We start from the raw sequence: 9,461 nt of genomic DNA, 5'->3' as shown, positions 1-9,461 counted from the left end.
AAGATTTTTAAAGGAAGTTTGGATAAAGTGTGAGGAACCAGAGATGATCCTTTGACTCCAAGTTTCTAATCTAGTGATTAGGGTAAAAGTAATGTCACTGACAGTGAGAGTCTGTTTGGTAAAGGATGGAGGAAAGAAAGATGATTTTGGTTCTAAATATGTTGTTTCATTGAAGTGATAGAACATATTGGAAAAGTCTTCTAGTGTCAAAACTCAAATAGAAAGTAATCCCTGAAAGTACATATTGACTTTAAAAAATTTGTTATTTTTTTATTTTTGTGAAACATTTCCTGGTTAACAGTTTAATCTAGTTCCAGTCAAAACACAGGAATTTTGGAGGCAGCAAGTTTGATACCTCTGTTCTAGACAATTGGGTAGCTAGGTGGCTCAATGGATAGAGCAAGGGCCTTGGAGTCAGGAGGACAGAATTCAAATTTGACCTCGGATTTGACACTTACTAGCTGTGTGATCCTGGGCAAGTCACTTAACCTTGATTGCCTCTTTTCCTGGGTCATCTCCAGGTATCCTGATTCATATCTGGCTCTGAAGGAGAAAATGAGACTGGTGATTTAGCACAGCACCTCCTCTGTCAAATCCAATTCATGTACTTGTCATGGCATCACTTCCCAGAAATGTCTTTTTTGAGAACAAAAGACAAATATGGTCGTCAGATAGTTGGTAATAGAGCTTTCGGGCATATGTATGCCGTCTGATATGGAGTTGATATGGGAATCACTTCAATAAACATATGTTCTCTGGTTACCTTTTAGGAAGGACACAGGATCAGACAGAAAATCTGAGACTACTCTAGAGAAGAGATGAAGTATACATAATAGCTAATTTCAAATAGACTGGTGAGGAAGACTGAGAATAGCAAATAGGTGGGATTTTTAAAGCTATTGGGAAAATTAGGGTAATAAAAAGATAAGAATGATGAATGAGGCAGTGATAAAGCAGAAAAAAATAGAACTGCTCAGTCTTTGTTTTGCTTCTTTCAGAAAAAGATGATTTATAAGGAAATGATACCCTTAATAAATTGGAAGGTATTAAAAAAAGGTATATAAAAAGGTATACAAAAGTATATAAAGGTATATAAAAAGGTATATAAAAACCCTGCTGCCCTCTATGGAGCTCAGTAAGTTCTGAGTGAACTACAGAACTACAGAAGTGAACTACAGAATTATGCAAATTAAATGGGGCAAAATAGTGTACTGGGTTATACAATAGACCTTAAACTTTTTAACATCTTTAAAAAACTTTAACATCTTAAAAAAAACTTTTAATATGCACTCCTTTTGCTGTAGTCACTTGCTTGACACATTGAATTCACAAGATTTGACATACATTCATCATGAAATCTTGTTATATTTTCATATTGATACTTTTGGAAAATAATCCATTTACCTAATGTTTTTTAATTGGAATTCAAATCAGGAAAGCTAATTCATTGAAGCATGTTTAATTACATCTTCTAGATAAATTTCATTTTTTATATTGTGTGATTTGTGTGTGGGATAAGAATCCACTTAAAAAAATATAGACTCCTTTGAGCAAAAGGAAAATTTATTTTGGCTTTTCTTGAGAAAAGGGCACCCCCAAGTCTCACAAAGGTAGTGAAGATCAAGACGCTGCCCCAAGGTGACAGTCAAGAAAGATTACATGGCCTAACATGATTCCCCCCTCCCTAGGCCCCTTTCTTCCAACATGATTGGTTAAGGTTTTCAGAGTTACAATCTTTACGCAAAAAAATTGACCCAGCAACAAAGAGAATAATAAAAGGTTTTCATAAAATATTACCTCACTATCCAGATGGCAAGGGTATCAGAAGATTTCTGATGATCTTCTGTTAAATGAATTAATGTCTGAGGATGCAAGGTCTTCTTAGTTTAGCACTTATCAAACAAGAGAAGGCAGACTACTGCTCTCACAATCCATTATCAAATAGGTGGCTAACTAAGACTGCAAGGTCTCTTCTTTGGAAGTATTCCACTATTTCCCTAACAGAATCAATGCAAGGTATTTCTGGAAATAGTCTACTGTTTCACTCCCTAGCAGAATCGGGAGGGTGTCTGACTGGGAATACAAGGCCTTTCTCCCTCTTCTAAGAATAGTCTAAAAGTAATAGTCTGTTTTAATGTTTGTTAGTTTGTTTTAATGATTTTTAACCCTCAGAGGACTTCACTAAGAATATTAACTCTTAAGAGGGAATATTCCACTCACTTGGTATGCTGCAGAATTCCATTTTCCAGATTCTATTTGGGAATTTCTGTAATTCTGGGACAATTCTGCTTCTCAGTATATCAGTATGTTAGAGTTCATCATTATCCCAGTGGGGCAAAACTTTTGGCCTACTAGAAGAAATTTCCCCAAACATTCTTTTCTGGCAGATATTTTAAAATGCCTTATATGTCCAAAGCTTATTGTCTCATCTGGACTGAATTTCATCAGTAAAATAGAAATTACTTTTTTTTCAATCTTTAACAATAATGTCTTTGTATCTACCAATAGCAGTTTTTTTCTTTATAGCAGCTTTTTTTACTGATCTTGCTTTTTTGCAATTTCAAGAAATTCAACCCATCCTAGAGAAGAGTAGGGAACTTCTGCCTGTAGGCATCATTAGTCTGGCAGATAGAACTTGAAATTCAGTAAATCTAGGAGCTTTTTAGAAGTGAATTAAATGTTTGAGCAACTATAGTCCCTGAATGATGTTATAAATATCTGAATGACCCTTGATAGAAAAAGATTCCCCACTCCTGCCCTAGAGGAGTCAATTAACAGCCCCACTGGTCAGAGGCATCTAGGTGGCACATTGAATAGAGCATCAGCCCTGGAGTCAGGATGACTTCAAATATAGCCTTAGAAACTTAATTGCCTAGCTGTGTAACTTTTGTCAAGTCACTTAACCCCATTGCCTTAAATAAAAATAAAAATTTAAAAAAACCCACTGGTTGCCAGATCCCTCTGAAGGGTTTGAATTTTGTTTTCAACTGCACAGCTTGACTTGAATGCATCTGATCATTTCTTGACTGATCCTTGAAACAGTTAACTTTTCCATATCATCTTGTACTGCAATATCAATTGATAAATCATTGAAAGGTGCTAAGATCTATAATTTTTTTAATATTTTATTGGAGCATTAGTGATGCTTTAATTTTTAAAAATTCTGAAAAATGAACACCAAAAAATATTTCTCATATATAAATAGATCAGATAAAAAGTTATATGTAAAACTGTGCCAGATTAAAAAAAAACAGAATCTGAATGAACATTATATTCACTTTTTAAAAATTTATCTTGTTTTTCCTTCCTATTCCATGGTTTTCTTACCTTTCCCTTAGTCCTAATTCTTTATACAGAAAATGACTTAATATGTAAATCTGATAATACAAATGCACATTCACTATGCTATTTGCCACTGAGGGGAGGGGGATAGGAAGGAAGGGTGGAAGAAAATTGTGTAACTTATAAATATGCAAGGGGATGAATTTTCATTTTCCTTTTTTCTCATCTTTGCCAATCTAAGAACATCAGAATTGCTTTCATTTTCATTTCTCCAATGGAATCTATTTTTTAATATAACTGTTATCACTTGTATTTCTTCAATAACTGCCTGTTCCATTTATCTACACTCTAGTGTAGACCCTCATTACCTAATTCCTGGCCTCCCCTAGAAAATTATGCCAAAATTTGGTCATTCAGAGAAGTTCATCAGTATGGTACACCAGTCCCATGACAGTGTGCTTGCCTGGTTTCTGGATAGTGGATGATGCTCTCGAGATTTCCCAGTCACCAGTGGAGTGAAACAAGGAGGTGTCCTTGCTCCCATGCTTTTTAGCATAATGTTTTCAGCCATATTATCAAAAACCTTCACTGAGGATGAACATCAGGATCAGCTACCACAATGGCGACAAATTCTTGAAAAAGTTCCAAGCCAAGTCCAAAGAGGAGGGAGTGTTGTTGCATGATCTTCTATTTGCAGATGACTGTACACTCAATGCAGCCTCTGAAGCTAAGATGCAACAAAGCATGGATCCATTCTCTACTGCTTGTGCTAATTTTGTTCTAACAATTAACACCAAGAAAACCCAGGTGCTCCATCAGCTAGCACTACCCCATCCATATGTGGAACTATAGCTCACAACAAATGGCTAAGTTTTGGACAAGTTCACTTACCTTGACAGTGTCCCCTCCAGAAAGGTACAAATCGACAATGAGGTTGACACAGGCATTGCCAGAGCTAGCTCAGTATTTGGGAGGCTCCAAAAGTGTGGGAGAGAAGAGGTATTAGACTGACTCCCAATACTGATCATGTTGTGAGAGAAGAGTCAGTGCCAAATGGAAGAAAGAAAACATCAGAGAGAAAAAAATGACATAAAACATAAGACAACTTTTAAAAACTGAAGATGGGGCAGCTAGATGGCACAGTGGATAGAACCCTGGAGTCAGGAGGACCTGAGTTCAAATCAGTCCTCAGATACTTAATGATAATTACCTAGCTGTGTGGCCTTGGACAAGCCACTTAACCCCATTGCCTTGCAAAAAAAAAAAAACCTAAAAAATAAAAATTGAAAAATTGAAGATAAGCTTTGTTCTTCATTTAAACTTCAGAATTCCTTCTCTGGATATGGATGATATTTTCCATTATAAGTCTTAAAACTCTCTTAGAATATTGTACTGCTGAAATGAACAAGTCCATCATGGTTGATCATCACCCCATATTGTTGTTATTGTATAAAATGTTCTTCTGGTTCTACTCCTTTCACTCAGCATCAATTCATGAAAATCTTTCCAGGCTTTTCTGAAATCCTGTCACTCAAGATTTCTTATAGTGTTACATTCATACATATTTTTAAGCCATTTCTCCAGGCCTCATTTATCTCCTGGCTTTCCCTGGCTTCCTTTGGAGTCTCAACTCAATATCCCCTTTTACAAGAAACCTCAACCAATTTCCCCCTTAATGCTATATGTATCTTACTCGTACATAATGGTTTATGTACATACTAGGGAGAGTCTCCCCATTAAAGGCTCTTCTTTAAAGGATCAGTTTTTAGCTTTTTTTTTTTGTATCTTTGTAGCTGTTATTCATGGATATTCCCATCTGCTTCATAGATTAGTGTGTGTGGTGTGTTGTCTTAAAAAATGATTCTCTTGGAGAAACTTACAAGGACTTTTTCCCCTATTAAGTGAGAATTGTGAACTCTTGTTTGTTTTTACCCTTTTTATATTCTCTTCAAGGTATAGACCCAGTAGTGGTATTACTGGATCAAAGGGTATGCACATTTTTGTTGCCCTTTGGGTATAATTCCAAATTGCTCTCCAGAAAGATTGGATGAGTTCACAGTTCCACCAACAATGTATTAGTGTCCCAGATTTCCCACATCCCTTCCAACATTGCTCATTGTCCTTTCTGGTCATATTGAATTGCCCTTTATGTCTCTGATTTTTATTGTAATTTGCTATAATGTCAGACAATCAATATTAAAACCAGGTATAGAAATTTTAGTAATTTTGGCCTACATTTATCTAAATTTGAAATAGTCATCTTGATTAATGTGTAGTTTGGCAGAACTATTATGAAAATCTATTTGTTAAGTGGAAAGGTATTCTCCAAATAATAATATTCTCTGTATGTAAACTGAATTTTCTGTGAATACTAGATCAAATTTAAATCATCAAGCTCTTAGGAATTTCAGAATTTTATTTTCTAGTAAGAAGTTTCAACATAAAAAGGAAAAATCTCTACAAGCAACCTGCATTGAAGAAATCTCTGAAGCTACATCCTGAGCCAGAGAACTATGTTGTGTTACAAAAGAAAAATGGACTTGAAATTTTTTACTTGCTGCTGTGTGCTTTTATCTATCTTTCCATATATGTATATATATATGTATGTATATATAAAATCAAGATTACCCCATTTTAGAATCTCTGTAATTTTATTATCATTATTATTTGTGATTGTATTACTCATTACTGTTAGAGGTCTTACTTGCCCATGGTTCTCAGAAAATCTAAAATTCCACTGATATATGATTTCCTAATATACTCATTATCTTACTAAGTTTCTATATGATCGATCTATGAATGGCAGTGTCAAAAAGATCAAAATGGGGGATTCTTTAAGATGGAATTAATATTTCTTGAGCAATATATATTTCTGATCAGAAGTTTGTCTCTTAACCTTTAAGGGTTATAAAATGCAGTCTGCTATGTAAGGCCTGTCTCCATCAACGTTGACTGTGTCAATACTGTCTGGTTATCACAATGTTAGTACCTTAATCAACAACCCTTAAGATAAGAAACATTCTGGGAAATCATTTAAAAAAATTTTTAAAAACATTACTTGTACAAAAATATTCATAGCAGCCTTGTTTGTGATGGCAAGGAATTAGAAATTAAGTGAATATCCATCAATTGGGGAATGGCTTAATAAACTGTGGTATATATGTGGAACACTACTGTTCTATTAGAAACTAGAAGGGGTGGGAATTCAGAGAAGCCTGCCTGGGAGGATTTACATGAATTGATGCTGAGCAAGATGAGCAGAACCAGAAAAACATTGTATACCCTAACAGCAACATGAGGGTGATGATCAACCTTAATGAACTTGCTCCTTCCATCAGTGTAACAGTCAGGCACAATTTTGGGGTATCTGTGATGGAGAATACCATCTGTATCCAGAGAAAGAATTGTGGAGTTTGAACAAAGACCAAAGATTATTACCTTTAATATATTAAAAAAAAATAAACGGTCATCTTGCTATGCAATTTAGTTACCTTTTTTTAAAAAAAAGTTTTTTGCAAGACAAATGGGGTTAAGTGGCTTGCCCAAGGCCACACAGCTAGGTAATTATTAAGTGTCTGAGGTCAGATTTGAATTCAAGTATTTCTGACTCCAGGGCAGGTGCTCTATACACTGCGCCACCTAGCTGCCCCTGTCTCTTATTTTTTTCAATTTATTTATTCTTATTTTGTGCAAATAATATTTTTTATAAATTACTAAAATATTGTTTAAGAGTAACCATAATACCCCCTCCCCCCAAGAAAATATAGTCCCACATAAGAGATAAAGGGGAGAGAAAAAATTAAAATTAAATAATAATAATAATAATAATAATAATAACAACAATAGTAGTAGTAGGTATGGCCAGGTGGTGCAGTGGACGGAGCATTGGCCCTGGAGCCAGGAGCACCCGAGCCCAAATCCGGCCCCAGACACCCAACAATCACCCAGCTGTGTGACCCCATGTAAGCCACCCCAACCCCATTGCCCTACAAAAACAAACAAAAAAAAGACCCAAAATAAAATGAAATAGTAATAATAATAATAATAGTAGGGGCAGCTGGGTGGCAGACAGAGCACTGGCCCTTGATCCAGGAGCACCCAGGTCCAAATCTGGCCTTAGACACCCAACAATCACCGAGCCGTACGGCCCCAGGCAGGCTACCCAGTCCCATTTGCCCTGTAACACCCCCCCCCCAAGAAAATAATAATAAAAAATGTGTTTCAGTCTGTGTTCCAACACCACCAGCTCTGTTGCGAGTGAATCACAAAAGTTACTTCCATATTTTTCCGCCATTGCCATTGCTGATCACAACTCCCTCCATTCATACTTCTCTACTACCATGAACTATATATTCTCTCTCTCCTTTTACTCTGTCTCTGCTGTAGGGTAGCTGAGTGGCGCATCAGACAGATCCCCAGCCCTGGGTCCAAGAGGCTTCAAACCCACATACCACCCCTTACCCAGCATCCACCCAGCCCTATGGTCCCAGACAGGCTATCCAATCCCAGCCCCTTGCAAGAAGTAAAAAAGAAAATGTGTTATATCTGACCACTCTCCCCTCCATGGTCCATCCTTTCCTCCATCACTCACATACCCCCCCCCCTTCCCCTTGTCCCCCTTCTCTCCTCCTTACTACAGATATCTATACCTCATTGAGTATATATGCTGTTTCCTCTCCTAGACACCTCTGATGAGGGCAAAGATTCCCTCATTTCCCCTCTCTTCCATATCATTGCAATAGCTCATTGTAATAAAGAAAAATCTTATATGAAATATCTTAGCCTATTCCTCCTCTCCTTTTTCTTTCTCCCATTACATTTCCCTTTTATCTATTGACTCCATTTTTATACCACAATATATCTTCAAATTCAATTTTCTCCTGTGCTTCATCTATAAAAACTCCTTCTACCTGCTCTATTAAATGAGAAGGTTCATATTAGTATTATCAGTGTCATTTTTCTATACAGGAATACATGTAGTTCATCATCATTAAGTCCTTCATATTTTCCTCTTCTCCACTCTCTATGTTTCTCCTGAGTCCTGTATTTGAAGTTCAAACCTTCTGTTCAGCTCTGGCCATTCCAACAGGAACATTTGAAATTCCCCTGGTTCACTGAAAGTCCATCTTTTTCCCTGGAAAAGGACGTTCAGTTTTGCTGGGTCCCTATCTCTTTTTTAAGAAAAAAAGATAAAGTATATGAATTTTCTCTCTCCTTACATTCATCTTAGATCAATGTATACCATGGAAACAATGTAAAGACCAACAGACTGGGGTGGCTAGGTGGCATAGTGGATAAAGCACCAGCGTTGGAGTCAGGAGTACCTGAGTTCAAATCCAGTCTCAGACACTTAATAATTACCTAGCTGTGTGGCCTTGGGCAAGCCATTTAACCCCATTGCCTTGCAAAAAAAAAAAACTAAAAAAAAAAAAGACTAACAGAGTGCCTTCTGTGAGGGATGGGGGAAGGGAAGCAAGATAAGGGGGAACATTTTAAAATGCAAAATAAATAAAATCTTTTATTTAAAAAAAGATAAAAGACATTCTGAATGAGCAGAGAGAAAATCCTATTGTTTGTAAACATTTACTCTTCAGCATAAGTGGAATTCTCATCAATAGGAATTTTCAGTAAATATTATAAGATTTGAGAGAATTATTTTTGTAAAACCATGTCATCTATGTGAAATCTTATTGGTTGGCCACCTAAAGTTTTACTGCTCTTTGTCTAAATTGTATAAAAATTCTCCAAAATGTTGGGTCAGTGTTAGCATTTGTAAGGATGCCATCCACCCATGGGATTTGGTAAGATCCTAGAGAATTAAACTTCATTATAAAACTAACTTTGTTGTTTCAGTTTTTACCTAAGGGAAATTATGGTTAACACTACTTCTGGAAAAAAATGGTTTCTAGAATGAGTTAATGAGTATCAAGGTACCACTGTATATCCTATTTAAAATTATTAATCTTTTTAGGGTGGAGAGAGAGAACTTGGAACTCAAACTTTTTTTTTTAAATGAATGTTAAGGGGCAGTGAGGTAGCACAGTAGATAGAGCACCAGTCCTAGGATCAGGAGGACCCGAGTTTAAATTTGGCCTCAGATGTAACATTTACCTAGAGTGTGACCTTAGGCAAGTCATTTAACCCCATTGCCTTACAAAAAAAACTCCCCCAAAAAATGA

Source organism: Macrotis lagotis, chromosome 4 (genome assembly GCF_037893015.1).
Source record: "Macrotis lagotis isolate mMagLag1 chromosome 4, bilby.v1.9.chrom.fasta, whole genome shotgun sequence".
In the NCBI taxonomy this organism is placed as follows: Eukaryota; Metazoa; Chordata; class Mammalia; order Peramelemorphia; family Peramelidae; genus Macrotis; species Macrotis lagotis.
This window is presented reverse-complemented; position numbering follows the sequence as displayed.